Source organism: Ambystoma mexicanum, chromosome 6q (assembly GCF_040938575.1).
Source record: "Ambystoma mexicanum isolate Mex_15411 chromosome 6q, UKY_AmexF1_1, whole genome shotgun sequence".
Taxonomy (NCBI): domain Eukaryota; kingdom Metazoa; phylum Chordata; class Amphibia; order Caudata; family Ambystomatidae; genus Ambystoma; species Ambystoma mexicanum.
This window is the reverse complement of record NC_090937.1, coordinates 1,462,213,379-1,462,227,184: the sequence shown is the minus strand read 5'-3', so window position 1 is coordinate 1,462,227,184 and position 13,806 is coordinate 1,462,213,379. Positions and strand designations below refer to the sequence as shown.

The following is a 13,806-nucleotide window of genomic DNA, read 5'->3' as shown; positions in this document are numbered from 1 at the left end:
CTGAGCAGCTAGTGCCCCTCCTCCTGCCAGCCCCCACCAGGATCCAAGCAGCAGGAACAGCGTTAAGTGATGCACTGCTGGGGCGGAGCTAGCCGCCGGCCTCTGCTATCTGCGCACTTCTCCACAGCTGATGCACTGCTGGGGGCGGAGCTAGTCGCCGGCCTCTGCTATCTGCGCAGACTCTAGTGTGCCGGCCTGCGTGAAGCTCAACACCCCTCTTCCTGCCAGCCCCAACAGAATCCACACGGAAACCACCTCACACGATGGAGCTCACAAGCCCCCGTTTCTGCCACAGTGGCCGGGCTCCCAGTTCCACACCACGGACTCCTTGGGACTTCCGCCGCCCGCCACGAACCGGCAGCAGCTGGCCTGCGCGGTGCCTCCACTAGGCGCACAAACCTCTCCTCCTTGTTTACGTTCCTCTTGCGTAAACTTGCCCGCGGCTGTACCCGACAGGGGCACGGATGGCTCCTCCACCCCCCGCCAGGCACCCGGAAAACTCCTCACAGATCGCCACGACCCGACACGGCTGGCCCGCACCGAAGTCCCAGCTGACCCTGGCTGCTCCGCTTCACCTCCCGATCTCCAGCAGCACCAAGGTGAGATCAATACCCCTGGCCGCTGCTCCTCGCACACATGGGCCGGGGTCTCACACGATCCTCGTCGCCAATGTAATAATTCGTGTCACTCCGATATATATATAATATAATAGCTTTATTCGTGAGACCCCGAAGCGGAAGCCAAGATCTCCCTCAGCTCCAACGGCCACTGTGGAATGTTCACTCTCAACACGCATGAACATTCCACCAGTGACCTATGCACGAGCCCGTGCACATTACAACACATTTCAGAAGTGTTAACACACCCAAGTGCCAAGCAAAATGGAAACAAAAAGCAGACTTGTTAAACCATCATTTAAATTCCTCTCCCCAATTTAAACTGCTTCACTCACTCTTACAAAATGACTGCTGCTAAAGCAGAGCTTTCACCAAGATACATGTGTTCTGCATCATGGAGCAGTTGACCGTCAAGGCCCCAACATGTGTCTTCAAGCTCCCTTTAGCCAGACCTAAAAATGGCAAATATTGTCAAACCACAGTTGCCCGCAGTGTCCGCTGAAGACGTTTCTGGGCTGGTGGGGGCGCATTTCAGCATGGTGTTTCAGGGCCCCCTCCTTGCATCTGGGGAGAAAAGTCAGAGGCACCTGTTGAGTGGGTGGAGGTGCTTAAATTATAATGTATTCCAAAGAATAGCTGCAGATTATACTAGAAGCCAGCCAGCGTGAGCTGAAACACGAAAATGAATGCCTAAAAGCTATTCATTGTTCTTTGACAGCATGGTGCTCAAGTCTAGGGTGCCAGAGCAAAGGGGCAACGAGGCGATAAGAGTAACAGCCTGTGGGCACCAGCAAAAGTCAGCATGTAACGGGCACGCTGCACACGGTTAATGTCCTAAATTAAAGGACTACTTTGTCGTAAGCAGCTGCAGGCGGGGGGGTCTGGGGGGGGGTCAGCGCTGGGGTAAATAGCCCTGGGGCCCATTTCAAGTAAAAATATGAAAGGCCATGACGCCATCGCTGGTTGGCTGCTCGCCACAAAAATTACGGCACCTAGGAAATACATTTATGGGCAAATGTGTGGCAAATGGGGCACTTTAATGCACATTGAGTTTATGACCTTGGTGCAAACAGTTGCACGGAGGCATCAAACTGGCCACATTTGGCCCAGAGAACAGGGCAACAGGCCCATGGTGGCCTGTCCGATTGGCCTTTCGGGCATTGAGCGGCTCGGGCCTTAAGAAAAAAACATTTTCAGCAGCATTATCTGTTTATGGGACTTTGGGTGTTTGCCATGACATTGATGTCCATAGAATCTTTGCAAAAGTCAACTTCTGCTAAACCGAGCAAAGTGTTTCTACACTGGCCTCTTTAATCCCGACTGTGCCGCCCTGGGAAGCCTTTTCACCTGACAGACCGACAGACAGAGGCCCATTGAGAAGCGCCACACAAAGGCAGCGGGGCTCGCTGCAGACGTGTGACCACGAGGGACCGCTTTTCCAGCACGGCTTTTGTGCAAGAGAATGGGCCCGGCGGCGCTCGATCGGGCGAAAGGGCCGCAGCATTTTAATCATTCTCCAAGGCGTGCACCCCATGCTGAAGTCTCCCCATCAAGAACCGGCGACAGGTTTTAGGGGGAGGTAGGGGGTGCGACTATATCACGGGGAATTTGTGACCAGCCCTGGCTCCACCAACAAGCGAGGACAATCGTTTTAAACGCCTCTTGCCATCTGCCAACAGTTTCTGCCCGTTTCCCTGAAAAAGAAGTGTTTAGCATTTCATGGCTCGCCTCGGGTTCTGAACCTCAATGCATTTTGAGGGAATCCCAGGGGCCATACCACCCCACACCCCCCGGAGCCTGCTTTCATCTTCTGGGTCCCCCTGTTTTCGGCCTGCATAGATTCCATGCCAGTCCCCTTTATAGGATGGCATGTTGCCGCTCGCCATGCGATAATTCAGAGTATCCAATCCCTGCTTTGCTCGCCAGCCCTGATTTTTTTTACTTCCTCTTCCTTTTTTCTGTCTTGTAACTGCTCCCTGGGACTTCTGAAGTCCCTTTTCTGTTTGTAAAGGGGGACTAGCACGGCGTCCCCACTCACTGCACACGCGACATCCCATCGCTGGGAAAGTGACATTGTGCGCTGGGAGGAGGGTGGATTTTTAGACCTGCGTCTGAGGGTGGGGGGTGGGGGGGGGAGTCGCTCATTCTAATTATTCAAACCTCGCTGGATTACATCATTTTCTCCTTCTTTCCCAGTCCACCCCCCTCTTTCTTTATTTAACCCCCTTGTTCTTGCGCGGTCTCTGGAGCAGGCACTGCCTTAATGATGCATGAAACTCTTTGTGCCACCCCAGTTCCCCCCTCTTTCCTCTTACTTTGAAGTTGGCTCCGTTCTTGGGCTTCAGTTCAAAGGTCGCTGTGTTTATTTATGCAAAGCTGCATCATCTGTGAAACTGGGACTTTCAAGACCTCTGACATCAAAGCTTCCGAACCGGGTCCCGCCGAGGCCAGTCGCGGACAGGCCTAGCAAGCATTGTGGGCGGTGAAAGCAGCCCCGCTGCAGCGCGCAGGGGAGCTAGCTTCTGCGTTGGGCGTGGTACTGATGGCATTATTCCGGGCACTTGGGTACAGCAGCATCCCACTCTTTGATCATATTTGCCAACCCTTCCTGGAAGTGGTACATGTAAACAAACATCTCGTGTGGCACACTTGAGACTAGTGCACAACCATCTGCCAACCAACTCCCAGACAGAGATTGGGGGGGGGTCGTTATAGGTGGAGAGCGATAATAATTTGTTTTTGTTATATAGCACTTTAAAGCGATTTGCATAGGACATCATTACATACATGACTCTTATTACCCAATCGAAATTGGTACTCATTTATCAACCTCTGAAGCATGAAAGGCTGAGTTGGCCTTGCCAGGATTTGAACCCGTGTCCTGCAGATCAAACACAGATCACAGCAACAAGCACTTAACCTGCTGAGACATCTTGGAGAGAGATGGGTATGGAGGGAGATAAGTGAGGAGGGTGGGGGATGGAGGAATATGGGGGATGGAGGGATAGAGAAATGGAGAGAGAGAGAGAGCAGAACTGAGAGAGGGATAGATTGGCAATGTGATAACGTGAAATGGGACCAGTCTGCAAGGAGCCAGTGTTAGGAGTGAAGGGAGGATCATAGGTCATTTGGCCTTGTAAGATCTCACTTACTCCCCTCTTATCTTTACCTAATGCACTCCCCTCTAAGATGTACCACCTTGTAGTAAACACAAATTCCTCAGAGACACAGTCCTTGCCATTATCACAGCAACCCTAATCTATATATATAAAGCGGAATGCATGCATGTGTGTTTGTTTGTCCGGCTATACAAATCCACACCGTTGAACCCACCTCTACCAAATTTTGCATGGATTTCTCTTTTGTCTGGGGCAAGATTGTGGTCTATTTGGATGTAAAATATGAACTCCCTAGTCCCTCTCATTTACTGATGCTCACCCTGATTAATCAATCTGGTCATAGAAGGACCAGTCCCGCACGAGGAACACAACTTTTCAAAGTCCTAGGATGCACCTTTTCTAAGATATTTCCACTACAATGCACCACAGTGAACTGCACCACTCCACGGTGAGGCAACAGGTGGGGAGAGGGCACAGAAGGTCCCAGTATGCAGCAGCACACCAACTCTCGTCTCCCCCCAACATCAGCTCTAGAGTATGTCAGCCAGCCACACGTGCCCATTCTCAGTGCAGTTTACTTCAGGGTGCAAAGCACATCAAGCGATAAGCGAATAGGAACAGCGACCTACAGCATCATTGATTTTTAACAATTGATAAGTGTTCGGTGAACGGGTACGTTTGCTAGCTGAGCTATAAATAAGGTCTCCTTTTTAGCCCTACCACACTCCACCCACATCAATGGCTAACCAGACCCAAAGTGCTGTAATCTGTTAAATCTTGGACCTACACACGAGTCTCAGCCAAACCCATAAAAAACAAATTCATACTCCAGACCCAGGTACTTCCAATGTGCACCCTCAAGAACAGGTTTTGCAAATACACCTCCTATTATGCCACTGAAAATCCCTCCCCCCTCTTTTCATACAGAACCATGTGCAGCAAAGCTATATAAAATGGCAGAAGTTTGCTTTACAAAACAACATCATGTTACATAACCTTGGGAAGTGGCTGTTGGCACTGGGCTCAGCAAGTGGCAGCTTGCAAAGGCGGAAGAACACTTGACACCAGTTTTTGAAAATCTTTACGACCACATTTATTCTTTACACAGCAGATCATACCAAACCTTCAAAATTTTACCTGTCAACCTTATTACACATACACAATTTAAAAAGAATAAACATAACTATTTATTGGCAGCTGACTACTCTCACCAAGTCAGTTAACAGTTGCTTACTTCCTTGCATTTCCCTCTCAGTACACCTAGCACTGGATTGGGGTTGGAAGCCCTTGCTTGAAATGTTTGAGAAAAGACCGAAAGTTTTTTCTCAGAAAATAACGTTGTCTTCTCTCCCCTGAACATTTTAGCCTTTGCCCTAGCCTCCACCCCCTATTTACCTTGCGCTGACTCGCTGTGTCCCTACGACGCCTGTTCCCTTTCCATGATCGGGAACCGGCACAGCAGTGTCCGTTCCTTTTGTTTTTCTTCTTTTTTAAAAACTTTTTACAGAACAGCTGCAGGGGGACACCCCCAAAACCCCCACTCACAGTATAGTCAACAAGGGTGCAGGGAAACCCCCGCAGCCCTTGCCACTGAATGGGGGATTTGGTTAAACTTTTCGGTAGTTCAGAACTTTCGAACGGCCGAAATTCAGCCAAATCTCCCATTTGGTATTTTTTTGTTTCCCCCTAGCACCCCCCATCCTCTTGATGAACGAGTGTCCAATAATCCATTCCACCTTACTTGGCGGCATGCTAGAGTATAACAAGAAGAAGGATGTTAGGGGACCGAGATAATACCATGACCAAATAGACATGGAGCACACCTTTTCATCCTTCTCTCCCCCTAACCTCCCTTTCACTTGTCCTCCTCAACATGACAAGTGTGGTCTAATGTATCCTTTCAATGCACTAGACTTCCATTGCCCTATCCTCATCATTCATTCCCCTTCCATACCTGTGCCCGCGGTGGTGGTCAGTGTTCCTATCCGAAAAGATTGAGGGGCAAACCCTTGCCCTTTGAGTCCCACCACAGCTAAGGCCTTTTCGAACACCTTTCTAAATTGGAAATGTGACACCCCAGACCCATCCTGGTGTAGAAACAAAGGACCCTGTTCTTCCACCCCCTTACTGAGAGCAACTCGGCCGTTGCCCTGATGGGGCATATCTGCCCATCACTGTCTAAAGATGCCCTGACCCCCTACCTTCTTGGTCTGTCTGACTGTCTCGCCCATAAATGCACCGTAGCCTCCTCCAAGATGACTACATCAGAGCGTGCAAAGCCCCCACTGACTTTTCAGGTGGATGCCCTCACAGACTCCCCTATCCAGAAAGCCCCAATAAAGGCGACCACCAAGCCACCAAGCCTCTAGAGCATCTCTTGGAATGCTGCCATCTTCTCCTCTGCGCCTGGAAGACCACACCGAAATTCTTGCATTTTATAATACGATATGGCATTTATAACGCACCTGCTTAAAACAAAACCGAGCAATGGGAGCATTATTAAACACACCAAGTACGTCGATTGCCTGAAAATGAATATTGTACTGGAAACACAACACTAGTTATTTCCATAATCTCAACACCATAGGGCAGGCAGCTCCTTGAGTGTGAATGGCTAGCACCACGGACATACTATCACACCGAAACACATTCTTATCCCGCATGTCGCTCTCTCGTACCGTTGGTACCACAATGATTGGAAATAGTTCAAGAAACATAAAGCTCCGTCTCAATCCACATTCACTCCAGCTGGGAGGGGGCCTGCATTGGGTGCACCTCTTGTTCCCTAAAATGGACCCAAAACCCACACCGCCCGCTGCGTCCATGAGTAGACCGAGCGGTACAATCGTGCTCACCCTCTTTGGCCATATATGAACCCCCTTGAAGCCGGCCAGGAATGTGTCCCATGTTCTGAGATCCCCCATAACCTCTTTGGAGAATCTCATATGCGGATGTCTTTCTGACATCCCACTCATGGCACCAGCTATGGACCGAGAAAAAACCCTGCCGCTGGGAATTATGTTACCTTCTTAGGCCGTAGGCAACTCTACAGAACTTTGATGTTCTTGGGGATTGAAAATGATGGGGGGTTGGGGGCGAAGAGTGGAATGCCACCTCCCAGAGGTCCGAGTAGTCCCTGGGGCCTCTGTTTTGTCCTTGGTTAAAGGTAACCCTAGCATTAGCATTGCCTCCTCAACCTTGTTCTTCAATAGACACTTAATCCGTCGTAATCTCTGGAATAGGGAAACACTGCACTGGAATCTGGAAACCATAAGACGACCACTTTACCAATAGCCTAGCATCATCAATCTTTTGGTACTCATTTGCCCCAAACCACAAAAGGTCCACCCTTACCGGTCTGGGCAATCTATTGATACGTTTTGTGGGGCCATATTCCTTACTTATGCTCCTTATCTTTGGTCCTATTGATTCAGCTCACTTCGGGCGAACTGACCACCCCACAAAATGTACGAGTACAGGCTTTCTTATAAACCCAACAGCCCCTTTTTGTGTCCCCTCTTTGAGAGCTGATCTGAATGGGCTGCCCAGATGTGGATAACCCCTGGTTCCACTTTTTGTTCATATTCGGTTTAACCATAGTGCAACTCGCCCACAGATCAATAGCGCTGGTGCCACAGTCCACGCGGATGCTACCTGCTTTCGAACTCCGAAACCCACTGTCGTACGTAATTCAACCATGCCCCATGTACACATTCCCTGTACATTTACTAAATGAAATGCAAGTATGAAAAGGTTATAGGATGCAGTTCCGGGTATTTTTCCACCATTACAGCTGAAAATATTGCAAAGCCTGTGGCTAAATTCCCTATTGTTATTTAACTCCTTGCCCTCGACCTTGCTCTTTATTTTCTTCAGACAGACACAGAATAATCCAACAATGCGAACAAATTCACAAATTTCTCCTTCCTTCCATACTTTCCTTCCAATTCTGGTCTAATGTGCCAAGTTGGTTTACCTGGCTGTGCCAAGACAGGTGCGGGATTAGCCCTTGTGTCCCCCATGGATGACCACTCCGGTTGAGTTTCATGCCCCTTGAATTCCCCCCCCCCCCACAAACCCTGCCTGCTCGGCTCCTCCCATATTTGCTGCTGCCATGGGCTGTGTGGACCATGTTCCTAGTACCCCAGCTCCCATTGTAGGGTGGTCGCCATCGTGCCCCGCTGTCTGCCAAGGATGCACCTGATGCATCAACCCCTGTGCTGTTCCGCCAGTATGCCCGGACTCCGAATGTGAAGTGGACGGGATGGGGGCCACATAATTCTGACCCCCGGGCACTACCTCCATGCAGTTACCCCCTGGCCATGGATTGTTACACTGCTGCCCCCCCATTCTCACTGTGCGCCTGTATGAGGCGGTCCTGTTGGGGGCTGTTCCCGTGTGGTGTGTTACTCATAACCCCTGTAGTGGTTTGCCAACCTGGACCATAGTGAGGTGCTGCAACTGCCCTAGGTTGTCCTGGGTATGCCTGTAGCACCAGCCCATGGGCTCCTGTAGTATGGACCCGCACACCCACAGGTACAATGGCATTGACTGACCCTGGATTGGTGTTCTTTTCTCCTGACTTCACTGCGCCCCGTATTGTTTTTGTCGTGCTGTGGCCTGGTGACTCGAGAACCATCCTCCCAACAGCAGGAAGGACCTCCGGCCTCACAGGACTGGCCTCCAGCATCAAAGGTGTTGGGATTACCCTGCGTGTTCTGCTGTTTTCTTGCCCCCCTCCTATGCACCTAGTGCTTCTTCAATGGGGGAAACACCTCTCTGGGAGAGACATTTTTCCTCTGGGCCTGCCCATTTCTTGCCCCTAGCCATCCCTACATTTGGCACCTGGGGAGCCCCTCTCCCTGCCGTGACCCTTTCCTCTTCCAGTTGCGACATCACACTGTCCAACCCCCTCTCCGACACCATGGTAAACAATGTTGCAAATCGTGCTGCATCCGTTCCCACTTCCTCAATCCTACACACCCGCAGCCCTACCAACCTTGATGGGTCAGTCCCTTTTATCATTGGGTAATTGTATTTTCGCTGTGTTGCAACTAACCAACGATCCACGACTTTGCAGAGATAAGCCTAACGTTCCATCCACGTTACCAAAATTGGACAAGGAGGTTTAGAATTTGCTTGCGTTTCCAATCTGTTCGGATCGCTTCTGATGTACTAGAGGCATGGGGCTGATTGATAGTTTACAAACCGATATTCATCCCTGGACCACTGGTGCCTCCGGAAGTTGATTTGCCACAGTGAGATTTGGTGTTCTCTTCTTTTTGGCCTTTAGGTTTCACCCCACTGTCATTTCCCAGATTTGTCACAACCCTAGGTCTGTGGGGTGAAGAGTCAGGACTTAATGTATCCTTTCTGTCTCCTTACCCTTTGTGTTCATTTCTCCTGGTACATGCCATAGATTCTACCAACTGTAGACCCAAGAGTAGGGGATCCCATCCAAACTTCTATGGCATAGAAGTGGGTACTAGCCTCCACCTCAAACTCCCGTAGACCCCTGCCATTATCAGACTCCTGATGGAACCGTTGCGGCTTGGCCCAGATGCTCCTGTGTGCACCAGGCTTTGCCTCCTGCAGAATAAACACCCCTCCTGAGGCTACCACTGCCTTTAATGCAAGCATCTTCCCTGGAACAGGAAACTGACGTAGATCATTCCTTGCTCTCACACCCTAGGCTCTCTAGCGCACCCTTTATTCTTCAGAAGATTCGGGATAAACCCATTACCACCATAATGGACCCTATCAATCAGTCATGCCCTTCGAAACCTTTTTATGAAAATGTACATGACATCCTGATGTTGCAGGTTTTATTTTCTATTAGAAACATGTGGCATTTTGAGGTTTTCCACTACCTTGATGGCTGGCAACTAATCGTACTTCTCCTTCAAATTAATCCAGTCCTTCCAGATTCCCAAGGTGTTTTATAGGCGATCCAAAACCTACTAGGAAAGTGAGTTCAGCCATTTTATTTAGACAGTTTCCTTGCTCCTCTTGGGCTGTGACTAGTCCACCCCTTGCACTGGGGTCTGTATCTGTACCCATACAGCCCCATACAGCCCCCACTTTTTCTTCCTGCACTTATCAGACCTACACTGTCTGCTGCCTTAAGCCTAGCACTTGCCAATTGATGGCTGCACTACCACTGTTTGTTGCCTTCATTATTTATTTATTATTTATCTGTTTCTCCTTTGCACTTCTCCCCCTCCATGCACTCGCCCCTACCCCCCATGTACTTGGGCGCTCTTAATGTCACTAGGCCTAGAAAGATCATTGTTTTGTTCCCTGTTCCCCTCCCTTGCTTGGTCGCGCTCTGAAACACTTGTGTACGAGTGTGATAGAAATAAAATATCAATAGCAATGGAAAGAAAGTCTTGCATTCGACCATGCTCCATTTTGTAATTCCGAGTTATTTTGCGGGTGGATTTTGGCAGTGGTGCAACGTACAGGAAAATGCACAAGAACGCCACGCGCAAATGTTTGGCATATCGTCCAGAATCCTGCCAAGCGCGTGTAACGTTCTGTGCACGCAATGTGGTCGTTCGGCCAACCAAAATGGCCACTTCTCAGGTCAGAGGGAAAACCGAATGCTGGAGGCATGTGCCCTTGTCCAATGCAGAAGGCATGCAGGCCAACTGAGCTTGAGGTAGTGCGTCAACTCCTAAGATTTTCTGGGAGGGGGTGCGGGGGTCTTGTGTCTTGTCAATCACTGCACAGGTTCTGGATTTGGCTGAATAACAAGCAAAAAGCCATCTTCAAAAGGATCAAAGGGCGCCGGGGCCGTGCGGCTCACATGAAAGGCTTGGCAGCATGCCACGTGATGTGGGGAATGGCAGTCAGTTGCTGTGTGTGTATGCGTGTATGTACTGAGAGGGTGGGGCAGCCACATGGCTTGACATACTGTAACACGAGGACCTGCGCTCAGCCCTTTGTACCCATTGCAGGGAGGATTAGGATAGGATTGACAGGACTGCGTGCCATTTTTATGCTCCCTAAAGTTGAGCTTTTTTGCCCATTTCCCGATATCCCGGGTATTATAAATGGACAAGCGGCCTTTCGACAGCTTCTGCGGTCCCTGTGTTTGCACAGGGCTTCCAAAGCTGGCTTGACAGCGCGAATCTCAGGCTTTTGTTTTGAAGGCCCTTTGATGCATTTGGTGACTTTACTGAGGCCGGAACGTTGCGTCCGTGTCCGCGCCGGTTTTAAAGGGAGCCCAGAAATCAGACACTTACGCGAGGTAGCTCAGGGGCTGGCCTGAACACGGAGGTGGAGGGGCTGCCGCACCTTTTACTGGTCCGGCAGAGATGATGTGGAGATAAAGCAGTTTATGAGCTTTCACAGACAGTCTCTTTGTTCTGAGAGACTGCGAAATACAGTTGGGAGGGGCCACAGTACAAAGTTGCATTTTACCGCGGGCACTGCCTTGCATGTCGATAACGGTATTAACGTACATCTCGAAAACAAGGTGAAGGCACCGGGCCTCCTCTTCTGAGTAGCTCGAGCAAGAGTATTCTGAGCAGTGCTTAAATATATCTTCATTTCTAGTTGCCGACATGAACCCTTAAAGGGCGGTTTTATAAAAATTGTGCGCGGAATCATTTTGGGATCCATGTTAGACTCTCACATGGTGATGCTGTTGAGGCCCTTCCACACGTTTGTCGCACCATCATTCCTGGAAATGGAAGCTTACTGTGGGGTCCCACTGGTGAATGGGGGGGGGGGCAGCTGAGTGGGACAAGGGGTGTAAACTTTCTCCCTCTTCCCATAAACCAGCGCCGTAACGAGGCTACGGCAAAACATGTCTTGCTGCCAGGCTCGAACTGGCCCACAGGGCAATGCCTGAACGAAAAACACAAAATGCTAGGATGGGTCAGTGGGCCATTTTCTAGGGTCCATTTGGGCCAATCTGATAAGTTACTTCACCATGCAGTTAGTAGTTTTGACCTGTGTTACCAAATAAATATTCTTTAAAATGCACAATTTGTCACACTTTTTCAAAAACCTCCCCCTTGGGTACTACTCAAACAGTCAGTCACAAAATTAATGGATTGCCATTTGCAACTGCGGGCCACTTTTTCACTGGTGAGAACGTTTTTGTGCCTTAGTCACACCTTGCTTGCAGCCCTGACCCTGGTGTGGGTTGCTTGTGCGAGTGTGTGGCCACTCTGCTTCAGAACCGGAGACTCCCAGCAACAACTGTCCTGAAGCCACGTTATCACATGCATGAGCAACCCACGTTTCAATAAACAGACACTTTCAATATACTAGGTATGGGCAACTGAATACAGAAACAGCCAAAGCCTCACACACTTGTTGTAGCTGTCCAGACTGGTATATATGTCCTGCAATGTAGAGACATGTTTTTCATATGGTGAGTAGTGTGACCAATAAAAAACTGCAGACACTAACTTTATTATTTTCTCAAGGGTTTCTTACTGAATCACAATAAGACCTGTTTTAAATTTAAAATTGTGGAACTAGTCATGTTCCCATAATGCTCTTTGCTTTTATGCAAATCGCCAGGATTGGGTTCTATAAAGATCTGCTGTATTGCGTGACCTGACCTGGGACCACGCCCCTTTGCCCCACCCATTCCTCCACCATGGCCCCACCCCTCCAAGGATGAGAGGGTTCCCCCAATGCATTTTTCCTAGTTCCAGCACTGACACAAACATGTTTGCCTCAGAAGACTAAATGTGAACACCTGCAAAATAACCCAGTATTGAAGCATTCCCTATGTCGAAGTATAAAAGGTGCACACCTTTTAAACGTATGAAGCTATAAATGTTTCCTGCAGAGTAGGCATGCTGATCAGACCTTGTTCACAGGAACAAGAGCTTTGGGGTGTTCTCAGATCAGGGGAGCCACTGACTTTTGCCCGGTCGTATTAAATTCAGACTGGCCAGCCTTTCTACCCAATCAGGGAGCTGGGAGTAGGACTAGCCAATAAGGGCACCAGAGAACGTTTAGTGTGCCCAAATGTTCCAGGATGCACTGCTTTCCAGCCAGTCTAGTTGGCCGGATCCACACAGCCACTTGGATGGGGTTGGAAAGCCAATGCCAACCCCTCTAGGCCCCAATGAAAGCCACCGATGGTGCAGAATCCAAAGGTGGAGTCTGACCATTCGTTCTACCCCTCACATTTCACTCACCTCCTGAGCTATGAGAATATTTTGAGTATTTCTGGAATGCCATTTTCATTATGGTTTTTGTCCAATGCTTGGAGACTGGGCCTTGATCCACCTGTTCACATGCATTGCAGAGCATCCAGGTGAAATTGAGAAGTTTCCATGTACAGAATGGCACATTCTGGCGTAGGCATGATCCCTGGCATCTCTGCCATCACTGCTTGGGTGCACTTATTGTGATGTGGTTGGGTTCCAAGACCTGGCTACAGAGCATGCGAGCTAACCAGCCCACGTCAGCAGCATCAGCAAGTCGTTACTTTGAGCAGGTCTGGGTCAGTAAGAACAAAATTGATCCGCAGAGTGTGAGGCATCATCCAAAAGCATCCCCCAAGCTCCATGACCTGAGGTTACTCTGCCTTAAATATATTAATAATCCAGCCAGGAGAGGGCATCTTACTCTCCCCTCCTGCGCTAAATCGGTGCATTTAAAAAAATGGTGGGCACAGTGGTCTCCCGGACTGATTCGAGAAAGTAGATACTTGCCAGCCCGCATCTACTCTTGCTCCTCTAAAGTCGATGTTTCATGCAGCCGCCACCTCTTATCGAAGTCACGTCCACTCAACCATATCCCACCTTTGCTGAAGCAACTACTCTTAAACCATACCACCCCACCTGCCTGCCACCCATCTTCAATGGAAACCCACTGGGCTTGCCCATAGGGTTGGGCGTGCTGGTACTCTGTACCATTTGAAGGAGAAGCTGGACAGATCAGAGGATTCCATGGGGCTCTGAAGTCGCAAACAGTTTGTGACCTGAGGTGCCTCACTTCACGAAATCCAAAACCCTCGACCGAGCTGCTGTCACTTTCTTGAAACACTAACCTACTGCAATACAATGGTTGTTCCTATATCCCGTTTAAAGCGGAAC

At 49.5% G+C, this 13,806-nt stretch overlaps 1 protein-coding gene across 1 annotated transcript in view; it reads left to right on the top strand.

Annotated features, from left to right (window-relative positions):
- The window catches only part of FGFRL1 (fibroblast growth factor receptor like 1), a 348,512-nt gene that overhangs the window by 320,012 nt on the left and 14,694 nt on the right, over positions 1 to 13,806 (top strand). The gene's annotated exons all lie outside the window — the stretch shown is intronic.